Source organism: Oncorhynchus clarkii, chromosome 9 (assembly GCF_045791955.1).
Source record: "Oncorhynchus clarkii lewisi isolate Uvic-CL-2024 chromosome 9, UVic_Ocla_1.0, whole genome shotgun sequence".
In the NCBI taxonomy this organism is placed as follows: domain Eukaryota; kingdom Metazoa; phylum Chordata; class Actinopteri; order Salmoniformes; family Salmonidae; genus Oncorhynchus; species Oncorhynchus clarkii.
The window spans coordinates 39598378-39621808 of NC_092155.1; the positions used below are offsets into that span (position 1 = coordinate 39598378).

The following is a 23431-nucleotide window of genomic DNA, read 5'->3' on the forward strand; positions in this document are numbered from 1 at the left end:
GATAAAGAAAGTTCATGTAAAGTACATAAGCCCAGATGATACACTCAGGCCACATCTCTGTCTCTCTCTGTCTCTGTCAGTCTCTCTCTGTCTTTCTGTCTCTCCGTCTCTCTCAGTCGCTCTGTCGCTCTCTCTCTCTCTATGTCTCTCTCGCGCGTTCTCTCTCCCCATCTCTCTCTGTCTCCGTCTCTCTGTCTCTGTCGCTCTCTTTCTCTCTGTCTCTCTCTCGCGTTCTCTCTCCCCATCTCTCTCTGTCTCCGTCTCCCTGTCTCTCTGTCGCTCTCTCTCTCTCTCTGTCTCTCTCTCTCGTGTTCTCTCTCTCCATCTCTCTCTCTCTCTGTCTCTCTGTCGCTCTCTCTCTCTCTCTGTCTCTCTCTCTCGTGTTCTCTCTCTCCATCTCTCTCTCGCTCCATCTCTCTCTGTCTCTCTCTGTCTCTCTCTGTCTCTGTCTCTCTCTCTCTCTTGTGCGTTTTATACCGAGTCAAAATTCCGCCAACTTTCCAATACCGTCTTCTTTTTACCTGCTTTTTAACATGTTATACATCTGATAGGTGAACCGGGAAACAATCCCTGTACTTTAAATTGAATGAATAGACCTACAGTATTATGTTTAAAAATGATGTTAATTATGTTTAAGTTTCTTCTTTGTGATGGTGTATATTCAATAGATTTATTAAAATATATGCCCACCCACATCTGCACACCCCTACTCCCACCTGCACAACTGGATGTAGAAAAAGGCGTATGCTAGCAAGAACGCAAGACTGAATGAAAGGGGGTCATCTTGACAGTTCTTTCTTCTTCGGGTTACATACTGTCAATTATGTCTGAAATAGCTACCGCTCTCTCTCTCTCTCTCTCTCTCTCTCTCTCTCTCTCTCTCTCTCTCTCTCTCTCTCTCACTCTCACTCTTACCTGTGTGTATACCTACTGTGTGTGAGCATGCACATAATTTCTGCATGATTTTCATTGTGTGTGTGTGTTGTCTCTCCATGTGAGGAGAAAGGGAATCAGCAGGGCCTCACCAGTGGATGTGGTGTGGGAGTATGGTAGGAGGCAGAGGTGAGAGGTCAGGACCCCTGCTATAGACTCAGCATGGCGGAGGAGGCCAACATTGCTGTACTCTTGTCTCCTGTCTGAGTCATATGTCTTACGCTGACTGTTGTTATCGCACACATGCACGGGCACACCTGTAGCTGTTTGGAGTTAAGGATAGAACTTGGGGAGGTGAAGCTGATCCTGGATCTGTGCCAATGAGTGAGCCGTCAGCTCAGGTCCAGGAAAATGAGGGAAACTGTAGTGTAGTTGTGTGTTGCAGTGCTGTGCGGCCCCCACTATCACTTTAATGCCCTGTTGATCACTGAATGTGCTTATCCTCTCCCAGGGTTTAGAATAGGACCCACACAGAACTAGGGAGACTCACATTCACACATGCTGACGCAAAAAACACTCATTGACGCAAACACACACACGCACATGCATGATTTACACACACACGCACGCACGCACGCACGCACACACACACACACACACACACACACACACACACACTAGTGATGCGCAGGTTGACTCATAACCTGTAGTCCCCGCGGTTAGGGTCATGAAATGCTGTGTGGATGAAAGACGTGTGGCTTGAATAAAGTGAAAACAATGCATTAAAAATCCATAAATGTATAATTATTGTACAATTCATATTTATAAGCTACATTCAGGTTCCTCTTTCATTATTTGTGTAAGTGCGTAAGCCTAAGCTTTAAATCAAATCAAATCAAATCAAATCAAAGACCTAACTTGGCGCCAATTGCCAAATTATTTTGGGAACATGGGCAGAAAAATGTAATGTCGATCCACTGAGGCAAAAAGGACAACGTCGGAGTTGAATTAAATAACATCAAAAAATGAAGAGTTGAAAAATGTATAGAAGGAAGGGCCAGAAAAGTGAAGATTTGGTGAAGTGGCAGAATTAACCATTTCTTGCAGTAAAATAACACATCAGATGTACATTTTGACTCTGGAACAGGAGTGAAGAATTCTGATTTCTTTCTTTCAGCATCTTGAAAAAATGAATGTGCCGGTTAAGGACCGTCTGTAAAGCTGCTTTCTTTACCAGCATTAAAGCTGATGGTATTTCAACCGCATATAATATGCATCCAAACCTAACTGTATCAAAAACATGTTTATCGTTTAAGCAGCTTTTCATTTCCTTAAAACCTGTCAAACTGATGTCATTAGAAAATGTTGCACAGAAAATCTTTCCCGTAGTTTTTTTTATTGCGTTTTCTCCCCGGTCCCTAAACGTCTTCGCTGAGATAAGCAGAGATGAAAGAGGAAAAATAAAACACACTCAACCAATGTCAACTAGATTGAAGCGTTCATTATCAATTTAACTATCAATTTAGCGTTCAACTATCAATTTATTCCATTATTCTGGTGAGAAAGGGTTTAATTAGTCTTCTAGGGCGACAAGAAATGGTTGAAGAAAAGCTGCATGTAAGTTGACTAACAAATATCCTGCCAAAATGTCAGATAATATAAGTAGAAACACAGACCTGTCAAAATATCACCACCATCTCTGACTGTACAGCGCATGTTCTATATTTGCGGGTTAGGGTCAGGTGTGGGGCTCAGCTTTTCACCTTAGCAAGTAAACATAAACAGCTGACCCGCGCATCACTAAACACACACACACGCACACACACACACACAAACATAGAAACCAGTTCTCCTGCCCTGTATTTTCACCTGCGTTTGGTGTGAAAGGGTGTAATGGGAGACCTTTAGCTCTTCCCTTTTCCCTACATCCATCTCTGCCCATCTCTCTCTACATTTGTGTCTCTCTCCACCTCTCTACCCATCTCTCTCCCTCTTACTTTCTCTCTCTTGCTCTTTCTGCTTGAGTGTACTCCCTAACAACTAGAGAAAGAGAGATATTGAGAGTGCTGGAGTGTGATGACTGTCAACTCAGGGGGCAGGAGGTGTCTCTGTGTTGTTTCCTTTATGTCTGCATGTGAATGTGTAACTTTTACCTGCATATGTGTGTGTGTGTGTGTATGTATTTATGAAGCAGTGTGCGGGTGTGTGTGTATTAATCAATGTGCGTGTGCGTGTGCGTATACTATTAATGTAGGTGGAGAGGCATGGCAGGGTGTGAAGGAGCCCTGTGATAATGACAGGCATTATGTAACATGCAGATTGCATAAGGCAGATGGGTATTTTAGGCCCACATATTGAGGATTTATAAGTAATTTTGCAGTGGGTGTACTGTATGTATGCCTGTGTGTACATTTGTGCAGAGAGAATGAATGTGAAAGATTTACCAAGAAAAACTTCCAAAAGGACTAAATCGAGGCAGAAAGGAGTCGGAGCACTCAACACAAAAAGCAGAGATTGGTTTATTTTTGCTCACTTTAATCCATTGTACAGAGACGTAATGTGTTTGAGTGTGTGTATGTGTTTTTTGGTTACTGTATATGAGAGCCAATGGGCATACCACATGCACAGTACTGTAAGTTCACTGTGAAAGAGGATGTATGTACTGTATGTATGCATATCTGTTTTTGTTTGAGGTCTAAAGTCCTAATCCCTATAAATTTGACCTCAGAGAGCTGTGTCCAGCAGAGCTTTGCTGACATGTCACCACACACACACACACAAGGACAGGGTTGGGGAGTAACGGATTACATATCATCCATTACATATAAGGGATTACAAAGAAACGGTAACTGTATTCTGTTATGTTACCAGCAAAAATATTCTAATCAGATTACAGATACTTTTGAAAAACTAGATGATTACTTTCAGAATGACTTTTAAAATCAGAAAGGATGCTTGCGGAAAATAATTTTTGACACTCTGTTTTTGAGCGAGTCTATGCGAGTCTGACCACAAATCAGAGTCCACTATGATGACACTCCAAATGTGTTTGAAGGATAGCGGGAAAAGAGCAGGATTTTTTGTTGTTGTAGTCTACAGTCCAAGCTATGTCTTCCAATGGTGCGACTGCTGTCGGCATCCAAAGATGATCCAACTAGAATAAACACTTGGAGGTAAGGAGGACAGCAGTGGTGTAGTCTACGGCGATACGGATGTCACTTACTATTGATATCTACATAGCGCATTGATGTGAATCAACGCTGCTGAGCTCTCATTTAGCTACTTGAGCCTTACATATTGTGGTTGTTGTGGATGTGTATTTGAAACCAGTGGACATCCAGTGAAAAATGCACTCTTGCAACAGCTGCATAGTACGGATCCCAGCATATGGAATAAGAGGGGGGCTTTGATAGCTCAATCTAATTCATGCTCATTAAAATAATATATCCATATGCCTAATGAACACATGCTCAAAGTCGTACACTTTTGATAGACTTAAAGGGGCAATCTGTAGTTGCCACATCCATTTTTATATATACAGTACACAGTACCAGTCAAAAGTTTGGACACACCTACTCATTCTAGGGTTTTTCTTATTTTCTTTCCACAGTGTAGAATAATAGTGATGACATAAAAACTATGAAATAACACATATGGATTCATATAGTAACCAAACATGTGTGAAACAAATTATTTTATATTTGAGATTCTTCAAAGTAGCCACACTTTGAATTGATGACAGCTTTGCACGCTTTTGGCATTCTCTCAACCAGCTTCATGAGATAGTCACCTGGAATGGATTTCAATTAACAGGTGTGCCTTGTTAAAGGTTCATTTGTGGAATTTCTTTCCATCTTAATGCATTTGAGACAATCAGTTATGTTGTGACATGGTACAGTAGGGGTAGTGTACAGAAGATAGCCCTATTTGGTAAAAGACCAAGTCCAAGAAGAGCTCAAATTAACAAAGAGAAATGAGAGCCCATCATTACTTTAAGACACAAAGGTCAGTCAATTCTGAACATTTCAAGAAGTTTGAAACAGTCTTCACGTGCAGCCACAAAAACCACCAAGCGCTATGATTAAACTGGCTCTCATGAGGACCAGGAAAGGAAAGGTAGACCCAGAGTTACCTCTGCTGCAGAGGACAAGTTCATTAGAGTTACCAGCCTCAGAAATTGCTGCCCAAATATATGCTTCACAAAGTTCAAGTAACAGACACATCTCAACATCAACTGTTCAGAGAAGAGGGCGTGAATAAGGCCTTCATGGTCAAATTGCTGCAAATAAACCAGTAGTAAACGACACCAATAAAAATAGCTTGGGCCAAGAAACACGAGCAATGGATTAGACCGATGGAAATCTGTCCGTTGGTCTGATGATTCCAAATTTGAGATTGTTGGTTCCAACCGATGCAGAGTAGGTGAACGGATGATTTCCGCATGTATGGTTCCCACCGTGAAGCATGGAGGAGAAGGTGTGATGGTGTGGGGTAATTTGCTTGTGACACTGTCCGTGATTTATTTAGAATTCAAGGCACACTTAACCAGCATAGCATACACCATCCCATCTGGTTTGTGCTTGGTAGGACTTGGATTACATTTTTTTACTTCTATTTTTATTTCACCTTAATTTAACTAGGTAGGCCAGTTGAGAACAAGTTCTCATTTACAACTGCAACCTGGCCAAGATAAAGCAAAGCAGTGCGACAACAACAACACAGAATGACACATGGGATAAGCAAACGTACAGTCAATAACACAATAGAAAAATCTATGTACAGTGTGTGCAAATGTTGTAAGATTAGGGGGGTAAGGCAATAAATAGGCCATGGTGTCAAAATAATTACATTTTAGCAATTAACACTGGGGTGATAGATGTGCAGATGATGATGTGCATGTAGAGATACTGTGGAGCAAAAGAGTAAAAAAAACAAAAAACAATATGGGGATGAAGTAGTTGGGTGTGCTATTTACAGATGGGCTGTGTATAGGTACAGTGACATGTACATAAGATGCTCATAAGATGCTCTGACAGCTGATGCTTAAAGTTAGTGAGGGAGATATAAGTCTCCAGATTCCGTGATTTTTGCAATTCATTCCAGACATTGGCAGCAGAGAACTGTAAGGAAAAGCGGCCAAAGGAGGTGTTGGCTTTGGGGATGACCAGTGAAAAATACCTGCTGTAACGCGTGCTAAGGGTGGGTGTTGCTATGGGGACCAGTGAGCTGAGATAAGGCGGAACTTTACAGAGCAAAGACTTATAGATAACCTGGAGCCAGTGGGTTTGGTTACAAATATGTAGTGAGGGCCAGCCAAAGAGAGCATACAGGTCACTGTGGTGGGTAGTATAAGGAGCGTTGCTGTCAAAACGGATGGCACTGTAATAGACTACATCCAATTTGTAGAGTGTTGGAGGCTATTTTGTAAACGACATCGCCGAAGTTAAGGATCGGTAGGATAGTCAGTTTTACGAGGGTGTGTTTGGCAGCATGAGTGAAGGAGGCTTGGTTGCGAAAGAGGAAACCAATTCTAGATTTAATTTTGGATTGGAGATGCTTAATGTGAGTCTGGAAGGAGAGTTCACAGTCTAACCAGACACCTAGGTATTTGTAGTTGTCCACATATTCTGAGTCGGAACCGTTCAGAGTAGTGATACTAGGAGGGAAAGTGCAGGCAGCAATCGGTTGAAAAGCATGCATTTAGTTTTACTAGCCTTTAAGAGCAGTTGGAGGTCACGGAAGGAGTGTTGTAAGGCATTGAAGCTCGTTTGGAGGTTTGTTAACACAGTGTCCAAGGAAGGGCCAGATGTATACAGAATGGTGTCGACTGCGTAGAGGTGGATCAGAGAATCGCCAGCAGCAAGAGCGACATCATTGACATATACAGAGAAAAGAGTCGGCCCTAGAATTGAACCCTGTGGCATCCCCATAGAGACTGCCCGAGATCTGGATAACAGGTGCTCCGATTTGACACACTGAACTCTATCTGAGAAGTAGTTGGTGAACCAGGCGAGGCAGTCATTTGAGAAACCAAGGCTATTGAGTGTGCCGATAAGAATGCGGTGATTAACAGAGTCGAAAGCCTTGGCCAGGTCGATGAAAACAGCTGCACAGTATTGTCTCTTATCGATGGCAGTTATGATATCTTTTAGGACCATGAGCGTGGTTGAGGTGCACCCGTGACCAGCTCGGAAACCAGATTGCATAGTGGAGAATGTACGGTCGGAACTGAAATGGTCGGTGATCTGTTTGTTAACTTGGCTTTCGAAGACAGTTTGGGTCTAGAGTGTCACTCCCTTTGGTGAGGGGGATGATCGCGGCAACTTTCCAATCTTTAGGGATCTCAGACAATGCAAAAGCGAGGTTGAACAGGCTAGTAATAGGGGTTGCAACAATTTTGTCTGATAATTTTAGAAAAAGAGTGTCAGATTGTCTAGCCCAGCTGATTTGTAGGGATCCAGATAATGCAGCTCTTTCAGAACATAATATACCTGGATTTGGGTAAAGGAGAAGAGGGGGGAGCTTGGGCAAATTGCTGCAGGGGGTGCAGAGCTGTTGATCGGGGTAGCGATAGCCAGGTGGAAAGCATGGCCAGTCGTAGAAAAATGCTTTTTGAAATACTCGATTATCGTAGATTTATCGGCGGTGAGAGTGTTTCCTAGCCTCAGTGCAGTGGGCAGCTGGGGGGAGGTACTCTTATTCTTCATGGCCTTTAACGTGTCCCAAAACCTTTTGGAATTAGTGCCACAGGATGGAAATTTCTGTTTGAAAAAGCTAGCCTTAGCTTTCCTAACTTTCTGTGTGTATTGGTTCCTCACTTCCCTGAAAAGTTGAATATCACGGGGGCTGTTCGATGCTAATGCAGTACGCCGCAGGATGTTTTTGTGCTGGTCAAGGGCAGTCATGTCTGGAGTTAACCAAGGACTATATCTGTTCTTAGTTCTACATTGTTTGAATGGGAAATTATTATTTAACCTCTTGAAACTAGGGGGCACTATTTTCATTTTTTGGAAAAATAACATTCCCAAAGTAAACGGGCTATTTTGTCAGAATATGCATATAATTGACAGCTTAGGATATAAAACACACATTCCAAAACTGTAAAAATATTGTCTGTGAGTATAACAGAACTGATATTGCAGGCGAAAGCCTGAGAAAAATCCAATCAGGAAGGGACTCTTATTTAGAAACCTCTGCGTTCCTATGCGTCCCTATTGAGCAGTGAATGGGATATTCACTGGTTTCTGGGCATGGTAGAATAGATTCAGGGCATAATGTACAGACACGGGTATGGTAGGATGTGAGTACAGTGGGGGTAAGCCCAGGCATTGAGTGACAATGAGGGAGCTTGCATCTCTGGAGACACCAGTTAAGCCAGGTGAGGTCTCCCCATGTGTGGTTTGTGTGACAAAAGAGCTATCTAAAGCATGTTGAGCTGGAGTAGGGGCAGTACTAACTAACCGAAACAGCAGACGTCATGTTGACATTAGAGAGAGGCATGACTATCATTTGTTTTTCAATAGGACAATGACCTAACACAACTCCATGATGTGTAAGGGCTATTTGACCAAGAAGGAGAGTGACGGAGTGCTGCATCAGATGACCTGGCCTCCACAATCACCCTACCTCAACCCAAATGAAATGATTTGGGATAAGTTGGACCGCAGTGAAGGAAAAGCAGCCAAAAAGTGCCCAGCATATGTGAGTACTCCTTCAAGACTCTTGGAAAAGCATTCCAGGTGAAGCTCGTTGAGAGAATGCCAAGATTATGCAAACCTGTCATCAAGGCAAAGGGTAGCTACATTGAAGAATCTAAAATCCAAAATTTATTTGGATTTCTTTAACTCTTTTTTGGTTACTACATGATTCCATTTGTGTTATTTCATAGTTGTGATTTCTTTACTATTATTGTACAATGTAGAAAATAATAAAAATAAAGATTAACCCTTGAATGAGTAGTGTCCAAACTTTTGACTGGTACTGTATATATATATATATATACACACACAGTTGTAGTCAGAAGTTTACATACACCTTAGACAAATACATTTAAACAGTTTTTCACAATTCCTGACATTTCATCCTAGTAAACAATCCCTCTCTTAGGTCAGTTAGGATCACCACTTTGCTTTAAGAATGTGAAATGTCAGAATAATAGTAGAGAGAATGATTTATTTCAGCTTTTATTTCTTTCATCACATTCCCAGTGGGTCAGAAGTTTACATACACTCTATTAGTATTTGGTAGTATTGCCTTGAAATTGTTTAACTTTTTATGGCTGCAGGGGCAGTATTGAGTAGCTTGGAAGAAAAGGTGCCCATTGTAAACGGCCTGCTCCTCAGTCTGTTGCTAATATATACATATTATTAGTATTATTAGATAGAAAACACTCTAAAGTTTCCAAAACTGTCAAAATATTGTCTGTGAGTATAACAAAACTGATATTGCAGGCGAATCCCTGAGGAAAATCAAAACAGGAAGTGGCTTCTATTTTGAAAACTCCATGCTCCATAGCCTCCCTACGCTCCATTTAAAGGGATATGAACCAGATTCCTTTTCCTATCACTTCCTCAAGGTGTCAACAGTCTTCAGACATAGTTTCAGGCTTTTATTTTGAAAAATGAGCCAGAACGATAACATTGCGTCAAGTGGTCACATGAGTTTTGCTCGCGCAACCGAGTTTGGATAGGTATTGCTTTTCCCTCTCCTACTGTGAAAGACATTTGCGGTTGATATATTATTGATTATATATTTTAAAAACAACCTGAGGATTGATTATAAAAATGTTTGACATGTTTCTGTGGACATTATGGAAACTATTTAGAATTTTCGTCTGCGTTGTCGTGACCGCTCTTTCCTGTGGATTTCTCAACATAACGCGCCAAACAAACAGGTATTTTGGATATAAAAATAATCTCCCAGTGTAACTGGGAGTCTCGTGGGTGAAAACATCTGAAGATCATCAAAGGTAAATTATTAATTTGATTGCTTTTCTGATTTTCGTGACCAAGCTACCTGATGCTAAGTGTACTTAATTTTTTATCGTGCGATAGATAAGCTTACACAAACGCTTGGATTGCTTTCGCTGTAAAGCATAATTTCAAAATGACACGACAGGTGGATTAACAAAAGTCTAAGCTGTGTTTTCCTATATTGCACTTGTGATTTCATGAATTTAAATATGTATAGTAATATTTATTGTATGTAGCGCTATGCTATTCAGCGGTTGTTGATGACACTTATCCCGATAGTGGGATTGCAGCCTTAACAAGTTAACTTGGGTCAAACGTTCCTTTGCTGTTCTTCTGGGATTGATTTGCACTGTTCGCACCAAAGTACGTTAATCTCTAGGAGACAGAACGCGTCTCCTTCCTGAGCAGTATGGCGGCTGCGTGGTCCCATGGTGTTTATACTTGCATACTATCATTTGTACAGATGAACGTGGCACCTTCACGCATTTGGAAATTGCTCCCAAGGATGAACCAGACTTGTGGAGGTCTACATTTTTTTCTGAGGTCTTGGCTGAATTCTTTTGATTTTCCCATGATGTCAAGCAAAGAGGCACTGAGTTTGAAGGTAGGCCTTGACATACATCCACAGGTACACCTCCAATTCACTCAATTTTTTTCAATTAGCCTATCAGAAGCTTCTAAAGCCATTATTTTCTGGAATTTTGTATGTAAACTTCTGACCCTCTGGGATTGTGATACAGTGAATTATAAGTGAAATAATCTGTCTGTGAACAATTGTTGGAAAAATAATTTGTGTCATTGCATGTGTCATGCAAGTAGATGTCCTAACCGACTTGCCAAAACTATAGTTTGTTAATAACAAGAAATTTGTGGAGTGGTTGAAAAACTAGTTTAAATGACTCCAACCTAAGTGTATGTAAACTTCCGACTTCAACTGTATCCATTGATTCTTTTACATGTCACACTTCATGAGAACCTAAAATTGTTTTTCTCCAATGTTTGTAAATATTTTCAATGTAAACAAACACTGTGTTCCCTCGTAACACGGTTAAAACAATCATTTTGATATCCTGGATGGTCAGTCCTTACATCCATAGCTGTCACGCCCTGGTCTTTATATTTTGTGTTTTCTTTATTATTTTTGGTCAGGCCAGGGTGTGACATGGGTTTATTTATGTGGTGTGTTTTGTTTCGGGGTTTTCGTAGGTATTGGGATTGTGGTTTAGTGGGGTTCTCTAGCAAAGTCTATGGCTGTCTGGAGTGGTTCTCAATCAGAGGCAGGTGTTTATCGTTGTCTCTGATTGGGAATCATATTTAGGCAGCCATATTCTTTGAGTGTTTCGTGGGTGATTGTTCCTGTCTCTGTGTTAGTTTGCACCAGATAGGCTGTATAGGGTTTCACGTTACGTTAGTTGTTTTTGTATTGTTCGTTTTTTCGTCTTCATTAAAGATGTATCGATTTAACCACGCTGCATTTTGGTCCGACTTTACTTCACCCGAAGAGAACCGTAACAGAATCACCCACCACAACAGGACCAAGCGGCGTGGAGACAGGCAGCGGCAGCAGGAGAAACAAAGTTTGGAATATACGACTTGGGAGGAAATAGACAGGTGGGCGGTCGACCCAGGGAGAGTGCCGGAGCCCGCCTGGGATTCGCTGGAGCAGTGTGAAGAGGGGTATAGGAGAATGGAGTTGGAGAGACAAGCGCGGACGGAAGCCCGAGAGTCAGCCCCAGAAATGTATTGGGGGGGGGGGGGGGGGGGGCTCAGGGAGAGTGTGGCAGAGTCAGGGTTCAGACCAGAGCCAACTCCTCCTGTTTATCGTAAGGAGCCAAGGAGGAGACCAGAACCAGAGCCGGTGTTGGAGGTGAGCGAAGCAGAGACTGTGAAGGAGTTAATGGGGAAATTGGAGGAGAGAGTTATGAGTTGCTGTGTTGGTGCTTTAGGTACGGAATTCGCCCGACGGAGCGTGTCGGGATTTGATGGCACCTGGGTCAGCGCTCCATACTCGTCCTGAGGTGCGTGTTAGTCGGCTGGTGAAGATTGTGCCAGCCTCACGCACTAGGCCTCCTGTGCACCTCCCTAGCCTTGCACGTCCTGTGCCAGCCCTGCTCTCAAGATCTCCAGTACGCCTTCACGGTCCGGTCCATCCTGTGCCACCTCCACACACCAGCCCTCCGGTGGCAGCTCCCCGCACCAGGCTTCCTGTGCGTGTCCTTGGCCCAGTACCACCAGTGCCAGCACCACGCATCAGGCCTACAGTGCGCCTCGCCTGTCCAGCACTTCCAGAGCCTTCCTCCTCTCCAGCACTGCTGGAGTCTCCCGCCTATCTAGCGCTGCCAGAGCCTTCCTCCTCTACAGCGCTGCCGGAGTCTCCCGCCTGTTCAGCGCAGTCAGAGCCTTCCTTCTCTCCGGCGCTGTCGGAGTCTCCCGCCTGTTTAGCGCTGCCGGAGTCTCCCGCCTGTTCAGAACTGCCAGTCTGCATAGAACTGTCAGTCTGCATAGAACTGCCAGTCTGCAAGGAGCTGCCAGTCTGCAAGGAGCAGCCAGTCTGCAAGGAGCTGCCAGTCTGCAAGGAGCTGCCAGTCTGCAAGATGCCGCCAGAGCTGCCAGTCTGCAAGGAGCCGCCAGAGCTGCCAGTCTGCAAGGAGCCGCCAGAGCTGCCAGTCTGCAAGGAGCCGCCAGAGCTGCCAGTCTGCAAGGAGCCGCCAGAGCTGCCAGTCTGCAAGGAGCCGCCAGAGCTGCCAGTCTGCAAGGAGCCGCCAGAGCTGCCAGTCTGCAAGGAGCCGCCAGAGCTGCCAGTCTGCAAGGAGCCGCCAGAGCCGCCAGTCTGCATGGAGCAGCCAGAGCCGCCAGTCAGCATGGAGCAGCCAGAGCCGCCAGTCAGCATGGAGCAGCCAGAGCCGCCAGTCAGCAAGGAGCAGCCAGTCAGCATGGAGCAGCCAGAGCAGCCAGTCAGCATGGAGCTGTCAGTCAGCATGGAGCAGCCAGAGCTGTCAGTCAGCCAGGATCTTCCAGATCCGCTATTCAGCCAGGATCCGTCATTCAGCCAGGATCCCCCAGTCAGCCAGGATCTGCCGGAACCGCCAGTCAGCCAGGATCTGCCAGAACCACCAGACAGCCAGGATCTGCCAGAGCCTACTACCTTCCTGAGCTTCCTCTCAGTGCCGAGCTTCCTCTCAGTGCCGAGCTTCCCCTCAGTGCCGAGCTTCCCCTCAGTGCCGAGCTTCCCCTCAGTGCCGAGCTACCCCTCAGTCCCGAGCTACCCCTCAGTCCCGAGCTACCTCAGTCCCGAGCTGCACCTCAGTCCAGTGGGGTCCTTGGTGAGGGGTATTAGGCCAAGGTCGGCGGCGAGGGTCGCCAATCAAAGGACTCGTTACAAGGGGACTAAGACTTGGTTGGAGTGGGGTCCACGTCCCGAGCCGGAGCCGCCACCGTGGACAGACGCCCACCCGGACCCTCCCCTATGGGTTTAGTTGTGCGGTCGGGAGTCCGCACCTTGGGGGGGGGGGGTTCTGTCACGCATTTGTCTTTAGATTTTATGTTTTCTTTATTATTTTTGGTCAGGCCAGGGTGTGACATGGGTTTATTTATGTGTTTATGTGGTTGGGGTTTTCGTAGGTATTGGGATTGTGGTTTAGTGGGGTTCTCTAGCAAAGTCTATGGCTGTCTGGAGTGGTTCTCAATCAGAGGCAGGTGTTTATCGTTGTCTCTGATTGGGAACCATATTTAGGCAGCCATATTCTTTGAGTGTTTCGTGGGTGATTGTTCCTGTCTCTGTGTTAGTTTGCACCAGATAGGCTGTATAGGTTTTCACGTTACGTTAGTTGTTTTTGTATTGTTTGTTTTTTCGTCTTCATTAAAGATGTATCGATTTAACCACGCTGCATTTTGGTCCGACTTTCCTTCACCGCAAGAAAACCCTAACAATAGCTCTGTTTGTTAATCTGAGTGTGGTTGCATTTCTCCAGGCCCATCCCTCAGCTTTTAACCGAAACAGAGGCGGGGCAATCGTTTTGTTATTATTTCGTCTGTGGATTTGCCCTTTAAACAGCTGCATATTATCAAGATATCAAAGTAATAACAACAAAAAATAAAAAAGTAGGCCTGTATCAAATGCAGCATATGTTATACATTTTTCAGATGTAAGTAGCACTTTTCAGTAGTGCTCAAACCATGCCATTCCCTGAGCACAGCATTATTTTTTCAGTCCAATCAGTCCTCCATGACAACAAAATCATAAACAGAGTAGGGATGGCTAATAAGTCCTTAGTTTGGGGGTTATGCTCAGGTTAAACAATTAGGCTAATCTATATTTCCATCTTTCCAAGTCCTATTTTTGAAGATCAAGGGGTATATAATTTATTGGAATGACTGAAATTCGGATAGACTTTGTTTTAATGTAAATATATCATGTAATCATATTGTATGTAGTAAGAACACATGGGTTAGAAGAAGCCTACTTCACCAACCCATAATGTAAAATGTAACATCCATATATGGCCAGCTATGTAAACTTTAACATTTATTTATCCTGCAATAGATGTCGTTCAATTGGTAACATACATTTTTGTCTTCTAATGCTTCTTAACGGGAAAGTAATCTAAAAGTAACTGAACGTAATCAGATTATGTTACTGAGTCAGGTAATCAAAAAGTTACATGACTGATTAAAATTTTGGACAGGTAACTGTAACTGATTATATTTAGAAAGTAACCTACCCAACCCTGCACATGTACCCATGCACACACACACGCACGGTCACACACACACAATAACAATAATACACTAGTAGCCCATGTGTTGTAGAGAGTCACATTTGTGAGTCAGAGAAAGACTCTCCAACGGCCTCTCCATGCCTCCTCTCTCAGCTGTGCCTTGCTCCATGCATGACTGTACCCCTGTAAAAATAGACCTCTTAAAGAGCCAGCAACCAGTCAGTCCCAAACAAGAGGCCAGTCAATTCAAGAAGTACACTGACATTCCATTTCCAATTATCTTTCATGAGTTTCAATTAGGAATTGGTGTGTGTGTTTGTTTATGCGTCTGTGCGTGCTTGTGTGTGTGTGTGTGTGTGTGTGTGTGTGTGTGTGTGTGTGTGTGTGTGTGTGTGTGTGTGTGTGTATATGTTTCTAAAAGAGGGAGAGTGAGTTCATTCTCATTCAGAGATGTACTCACACTTCAGCATCCCCCACACGCTCACACACGACACACACATGGTGTTGACGACAAACCTTGGATGAAATGGTTGTAACACAGTTTATATTATCCCTTTAGCTTTCGGAATGAACCCTAGTGGGCTCTTAGGCGATACTGAGCTCTTTAAGCTTCTGACCTTACCATTCAAATTAGGATCGTCATGTAAACTGTCAAAGAGAAGGAGTCAGTAGGCAGTGCCAGGTAGGTACTCAGTTTCCCAATGAGGACATGTGTTTGAGTGACAGTGAATGCGACTGACAGGCACAATGGGAGTCAGACGCCATTCCGGCTTCATCTCAGAGGATTGAGACAGGAGACTACAACTTCAAATTAAAACAAAAGGCCTAACACAACAAATCTACATGTGTGAACTGATACCAGCCCACCCTGCCAAACCTAACGCACGCATGCAAACACACACACACACACACTCGCACTTACGCACTTATGCACACACTCACACATACACACCCGGATGCACATATGAACATTCAGAAAAACACACAGTAACAAAGAAGTGCCCAACATTGCCTAGTCCTTTCAAAGACAAGGGTGAATCCGACACCAAAAACAACATTGAAACGGTTGAAAGTACAATCGATTCATATACGCGTAACAGACTAACAGATGCTGACCATGCATACTCTTACGTTATAATATGATATACAGTATCTCCTAGCTCTGGAATATTACTGTGAGACAGCTATATGTCTGACACCAGATGAACATTCAGTAAACTCTCTATTTCAGACTGGAAGGGGTGAAGTTTAACCGTAGACACTGATTTAAGGTCAATGTAGTGTTTTTCTCACTGTGGATTAACTTCTACTTGTAGTATTCCAATCATCTTCAACAGTCAGTCCAGGAGGGAAGGAAATTGTTAGACTACATGTTAGAGTGCAATACTTGGTAATGGAAGTTTAAACTGATTTTGGGGTACCAAGAAACACACCGTGTAATTGAAAGAGGTTTGAGTATGTGAGCTGCAGTGGCTGGAGCACTCCCGTGGAAGCAGAAAGGGCTATAATCATGCATGTATGAGCATTGCCTCCTCCACCATAGTGCTATAACTAGATATCACGCAGTGGGCAGAGAAACAGGGAGTGCTGTACCCCCCCCCCCCCCCCCCCCAAAAAAAACGCTCTCCTCCACCAAGTGTTATAGCACACACTCATACATACGGACGCAAGTGCGCACACACGCAAGGATGCAAGGGCGCACGCAAGCACGCACGTCTAGGTGTATGCTCTTCAACTCCTTTCAAAGTGAACCCACTATTGAGATCAATCTCAGACTATAGCAACACACAAATCAAGTTCCCATCTCTTCTTAAAAAATGCACTGTCTAAAAATGCATTTGTCTAACTGCTTACATGTTTTCAAATGGTATAGCCACAATAATATTTCCTCTGTTACAGGTATGAATGGACCCAACCCAGACAGTCTAGCTTACTCCTTTTATTCATGATTGATTGGAGTCTATTTGTCCGATTATCTGTATTTGTCCTGCACTTTGTACTGGTCTAAAGGGACTGCTCTTGTGAGAAAGGTTTCCAATGCCTTTCTTACAAATAACGGCAATCAATTTGATCCTTGAATACAGAACCTTGCTTTCTGTCTGTCCTTTAACCCCAATGTCCAACTCCACCACCACATTTACAGTCTGTATCTAACACTCCCCCTGTCCCATATCTGCCCTCTGCATGGGGGTATCTACCCCATCTGTTTGACTGCCTCCTCTCTGTCTGTGCCAACCTAATTTAGATAGGAATGTATGTTTCTGCTTATAATTTATGACATTTTTGTAGACTATTTGTTAGTCAACTTGTCTATAATTTGTCACACCCTGATATGTTTCACCTGTCTTTGTGTCTCCACTCTTCCAGGTGTCGCACATCTTCCCATTATCCCCTGTGTATTTAAACCTGTGTTCTCTGTTTGTCTGTTGCCAGTTCGTCTTGTCTTCTCAGCGTTATTTCCCGCCTTCCTGTTTCTCTAGTTCTGAGTCTCTGCCATAAAGTACCTGCCTGACTTTAACCTGATTATGAACCTCTGCCTGGCCTGAACCCGAGCCTGCCTGCCGTCCTGCACCTGCCTGACTCTGACCTGATCATGAACGTCTGCTTGACCTCAACCTGCCCTTTGCCTGCCCCGTGATTCCAATAAATAATCTGAGAACTGTACTATACACCTACCGTGTCTGCATCTGGTTCAAATCCTGGGTGATTAACCTCATGAAACTCTGGGGGCAGTATTTCATTTTTGGATGAAAAACGTTCCCGTTTTAAACAAGATATTTTGTCACGAAATGATGCTCGACTATGCATATAATTGACAGCTTTGGAAAGAAAACACTGACGTTTCCAAAACTGCAAAGATATTGTCTGTGAGTGCCACAGAACTAATGCTACAGGCGAAACCAAGATGAAATTTCATACAGGAAGTGAATGATTTTTGAGGCGCTGTGTACCAATGTCTCCTTATATGGCTGTGAATGCACAAGGAGAGAGCCTACACTTTCTGTCATTTCCCCAAGGTGTTTGCAGCATTGTGACGTATTTGTAGGCATATCATTGGAAAATTGACCATAAGAGACTACATTTACCAGGTGTCCGCTGGGTGTCCTCCGTCGAAACTATTGCGCAATCTCCAGGTGCGCGCATTTTTCCATTTTGAACAGAGGAGAAACCAAACTGCCAGGAGTGACTTATCATCGAATAAATATGCGAAAAACACCTTGAGGATTGATTCTAAACAACGTTTGCCATGTTTCTGTCGATATTATGGAGTTAATTTGGAAAAAAGTTTGCGTTGTTATGACTGAATTTTCGGGTTTTTTTCTCAGCCAAACGTGAAGAACAAAACAGAGCGATTTCTCCTACACAAATAATATTTTTGGAAAAACTGAACATTTGCTATCTAACTGAGAGTCTCCTCATTGAAAACATCTGAAGTTCTTCAAAGGTAAATGATTTTATTTGAATGCTTTTCTTGTTTTTGTGAAAATGTTGCATGCTGTTTGCTAGGCTTAATGGTATGCTAGCTATCAATACCCTTACACAAATGCTTGTTTAGCTATGGTTCAAAAGCATATTTTGAAAATCTGAGATGACAGTGTTGTTAACAAAAGGCTAAGCTTGAGAGCTAATATATTTATTTCATTTCATTTGCGATTTTCATGAATAGTTAACGTTGCGTTATGCTAATGAGCTTGCGGGGATAATTACACTCCTGGATACAGGTTTTTTTGGTAGCCAAACGTGATGAACAAAACGGAGCAATTTGTCCTACACAAATAATATTTTTGGAAAAACTGAACATTTGCTATCTAACTGAGAGTCTCCTCATTGAAAACATCTGAAGTTCTTCAAAGGTAAATGATTTTATTTGAATGCTTTTCTTGTTTTTGTGAAAATGTTGCATGCTGATTGCTAGGCTTAATGGTATGCTAGCTATCAATGCCATTACACAAATGCTTGTTTAGCTATGGTTCAAAAGCATATTTAGAAAATCTGAGATGACAGTGTTGTTAACAAAAGGCTAAGCTTGAGAGCTAATATATTTATTTCATTTCATTTGCGATTTTCATGAATAGTTAACGTTGCCTTATGGTAATGAGCTTGAGGCTATAAATAGGATCCCGGATCCGGGTTTGCTCGTCGCAACAGGTTAACCTGAGAGTGTTGGGTAGTCACAGTGAGAACATACAGTTCCTGCTCATTGAATCTCCTCATGCACCCGTGGTTTTTGGGTTTTCCTTGCTCCAGAGACACAGTTCCCTGATTGACTGGGCTACAGGTTCAATTCTGGGTTGGCGCCCGTTTTGCCATGGGTATTACCTGAAGTCGGAGCTGCCTGCCCAGGGACATCTTCCTGCGGGCTTGGGAAAAGCCCTGGACCTCTCTGCCATTCCTGTGGAGTACCAGGACCTCCAGGAGGTTTTCAGCAAGGCCAGTGCCACCGCGCTTCCTTCCATCGGCCCTATGACTGCCGCCATCGACCTTCTCCCTGGCATTACACCACCTCGGGGGCGGCTTTATTCCCTGTCAGGTCTGGAGACCAAGACGACGGAGATGTATATTGAGGACTCCCTGGCTGCAGTTGGGTATCCATCCTTCTGCCTCCCATAGTGGCGCAGGGTTCTGCTTTGTGGAGAAGAACAACAAAACCCTGTGTCCGTGTTTTGACTACCGGAGCCTGAATGACATCATGGTTAAAAAACGTTTCCTGCTTCCACTCATTGCCTCGGCTTTCGAGCCTCTCCAGGGGGCTACCATCTTCTCCAAGTTTGATCTCCGGAACACCTATCATATGGTACGGATGCGGGAAGGGGATGAGTGGAAGACTGCCTTTAACATGGCTAGAGGCAACTATGAATACCTGGTGATGCCGTTTGGACTGACCGTCACTCCTGCTGTGTTCCAGGCCCTGGTAAACAATTTTCTCCGGGAACATGTTGAACCGTTTTGTTTTTGTCTACATTGATGACATCCTCGGGTTTTCTCACTCAGCTCAAGAACCCGCAACCCACCTCCAGTGTTCAGCTGCAGTGCTTCCTGGGGTTCGCCAATATCTACCGCTGGTTCATCTGGAGCTACAGCACACGGGCTTCCCCCCTGTCAGCACTCAAATGTCCCAAGGTCCTGTTTAAGTGGTCTACAGCTGCAGACCAGGCGTTCTTGGACCTCAAACACCAATTCATTACCGCCCCCATACTAATCCATCCAGAGCCTTCCCGGACGTCAGAGTGGGGGCTGTCCTGTCCCAGTGTTCGGCCCAAGACCAAAAGCTGCATCCTTGCGCATTCTTCTCCTATCGTCTCGACCCCATGGAAAGGAATTACAACATCCGGTTAGCCAGAGGGGCCCCGGATGTTTGTCCCGGACTCTGCCTGTTCCTCGGTTCTGGAATGGGCTCATTCCTCTCAACGGGCCTGCCATCCTGGCTCCTGTTAGACCCTGGCCTTTGTACGACAACATTTTTGGTGGCCAACCTTAGTTCCCGATGTCTCCGCATTCGTGCACCATGTGTGCCCAAAATAAGACTCCTCGGCAAGCTCGGGCTCACTTCCTTCAACCCCTTCCCGTCCCTCACCATCCCTGGTCACACATATCCCTGGACTTCGTCACTGGTTTCCCCTCGTCTTATGGCAACACGGTTATCCTTACTGTGGTGGACTGGTTTTCCAAAGCCTCCCACTTCATCCCTTTGCCCAAGCTACCCTCAGCAAAGGAGTCGGCCCAGCTGATGGTGCAGCACTTCTACCGGATCCATGGACTTCAGGTGGACATGGTCTCTGATGGGGGTCTCAGTTCTCGTCCCAGTTCTGGAAGGCATTCTTCACGCTCATTGGGTCATCGGCCAGCTTGTCCTCTGGGTTCCACCGCCAGTCTAACGGCCAGCCTGAGCGAGCCAATCAGGACATGGAGACGACTCTTTGCTGCCTGGTCTCCGCCAATCCCACCACCTTGAGCCAGAATCTCATGTGGGTAGAATATGCCCGCAACACCCTTCCTTGCTCAGCCATTGGTCTCGCTCCCTGGGATATCAGCCCCCGCTCTCCCCGGAGCAGGAGGAAGAGGTCAGCATTCCCTCGGCCCAGATGTTCATCTGCCACTGTCACCATACCTGGAAGAGAGCTCGGTCGGCTCTTCTCAAGACCACCTCTAGGTATCGACAACAGGCGGACCACCACCAGACACCGGCTCCCGTTATTGTCTCGGGCAGAGGGTATGGCAATCCAATCCTGACCTGCCCCTCCGGGTAGAGTCTTGCAAACTGTCCCCCTGTTTTATCAGCTCTTTCCCCATCTCCAAGATCCTTAGCCCCTCTGACGTTCGTCTTCTGTTGCGCCGTACCCTCCATATACACAACCATTCAAAAGTTTGGGGTCACTTAGAAATGTCCTTGTTTTTTAAAGAAAAGCTACTTTTTTGTTCATTAAAATAACTTAAAATTGATCAGGAATACAGTGTAGACATTGTTAATGTTGTAAATGACTATTGTAGCTGGAAACTGCAGATTTTTAATGGAATATTTACATTGGCGTACAGGGGTCCATTATCAGCAACCATCACTCTTGTGTTCCAATGGCACGTCGTGGTAGCTAATCCAAGTTTATCATTTTAAAAGGCTAATTAGGCTAACCCTTGTGCAATTATGTTAGCACAGCTGAAAAATGTTGTAAAATATAAATGATTGGAACCAAGACTTAAGAATAACTGATATTGTCGCAAGATGGAGGGAATGTTGGAACGTAAGTGTAAAACTAACAATGACTCAATAATCCATGCTTTCTGGGAATGTTATGAAGTCCAAAAGTTATGGATGGAGTTAGAAAGTTGGCTGTCAGAAGTATTACATTTCTGCCTGTCTGCATATTTCAAGACATGGCATATGAGGGCGCAGTGAGATACCCAATGGGATGGACAATATTAAGAATAAGAAAAAATGGAAATCAACCAATCATCTGCTGTTAACACAATGGAAAGGTCAAACGCTGTATTATCTAAATGTTGAACGTTCATGTGAGAGGTTATAGATCTACAGTCAGTGTTCATATTTCAGTTAGGCCTACAGTTCCATTTAACCCATCTGAACAGCACAGTTCCCTTTTTTTGAAGTCCCCGTCTTGTGACTGTCAAATTTGTCTAGCGCCTCACAATCATCACACATAAGATCTTTCCCAAAAATAAGGCTACTGTTCTGGCCCTCCCTTCTCTTTATTTTCAACTCTCCATTCCACAGCTTTTCTCTTACTCAATAAAACTACGACATTGTCCTTTTTGCCTAACTTTTTCTGCCTAACTTTTTCTGCCTTAAGTTCCCAAAAGCATTTGCCATTTGGTAATTGCTGTGTATTTGGCACACGAACAGTTAAGCCCTAAAGCCTAACGCCAGATAGAAATTATGAAAAACAAATATCAATGTAGCCTATAAGAATGCATACATTTATGAATTCTTAATGCAGTGCTTTCTCTTTATTCAATCACCCACCCACCCTAAACCCGCCCGCCCGCCACGCAGATATAACCACGGGGACTGTGGGTTATGAGTCAAGCCACACATCACTATTCCCCATATCTACCCCCATATCTGTCATTCATGTTTGCCCCTCTCACTGTCTGCCCCCCCCCCCCCCCCCCCTCCCGCCCACCGTCATATGTGCCACTCTGTGACTGTGGCCCCTGGCTATCTCTGGACTGGGTCTATTTCAGCCCACTGCTCTAATTCTGAGCCCAGATCTGCAGGCAGGCTGAATGGTGAACCTACTGGAACCTACACCTCTCTAACCCTTACACACACACGCACACACACACACACACACACACACACACACACACACACACACACACACACACACACTGGTGTGTAGATGCACACACTGTTAGACACACACTGCTATGCAAGTACAGTACACACATGCTTCTATACCATATACAGTGCACACATGCATGTTGTATTTCCTTCTCACCCGCACTAACATTTAAAAAAACATTTTTTTATACCACAGACACTTCTAAGATACTTTCTTTCAATATCACACATTCTGAAAATTCTTATAGTCAATACAGCTCATTCTCAAAGAAGAAACTGCTCTATGCATATATTTTACCCCTTCCATCTATATTTCTGTCTGTATGTCTCACACTCACTCCTACACCCACACACACCCAAACACACACTCTCACAGACCCACACACTCGGAGGGGAGGAAGCATCCCGGTTACCTACCTCTCTGGGTGTCTTTGCTTGGTGAATAACAGAGTGAGTGCTCATTGGATCAGTCAGCAGTAAAGCACTTAGAAACATCCAGTTTTGATACTGCTAGCCTCTCTCTCTTTTCCCCTCCCCTCTGTCTCTCACTCTCTCTCTCTGTCTCCGACTCACTGTCTTCACTCTGTTCTTTCCTTTTCACCTTGTCTCACACTCTATTTTGCTCTTTACTCGTCTATGTTCTTACACTCTCCGTCTCAAATCAATTCAAGCTAGCTCTCCCTCTGAGTGTGTTCTCTCTCTCTCTCTCTCTCTCTCTCTCTCTCTCTCTGTCTCTCCCTTTCTCACTTGCTTGATCTCTCTAACCCCTCCCTCCCTTTACCCTCTCTCTCTCTCTCTCTCTCTCGTACACACACACACAACTATATCTCTCTTTTTCCCTCTCATAAACTCTCTCTTACACACTTACAATGCCCTTCTCTCCCTCTTCTCCTTGCTTTCACACAGGCTCTGTTACTTTCTTTCCTTCTTACACACTCTCCTTCACACACGTGATCTCCCCCCTCTCTCTCTCTCTTGCTCGCTCTCTCTCCCCCTCTATCTCTCTGTTCCTCCCTCCCTCCCTCCCTCCCTCCCTCCCTCCCTCCCTCCCTCCCTCCCTCCCTCCCTCC

At 44.3% G+C, this 23431-nt stretch overlaps 1 protein-coding gene across 1 annotated transcript in view; it reads right to left on the reverse strand.

Moving 5' to 3' along the window:
* LOC139416274 (ataxin-1-like) overlaps nt 1–23107 on the reverse strand; it is a 40886-nt gene extending 17779 nt beyond the window's left edge. The window contains exon 1 of the mRNA XM_071164736.1: nt 22779–23107. The gene's annotated coding sequence lies outside the window, so the exon portion shown is untranslated. The remainder of the gene's footprint in view (nt 1–22778) is intronic.
* Between the last annotated feature and the right edge of the window lie 324 nt (nt 23108–23431).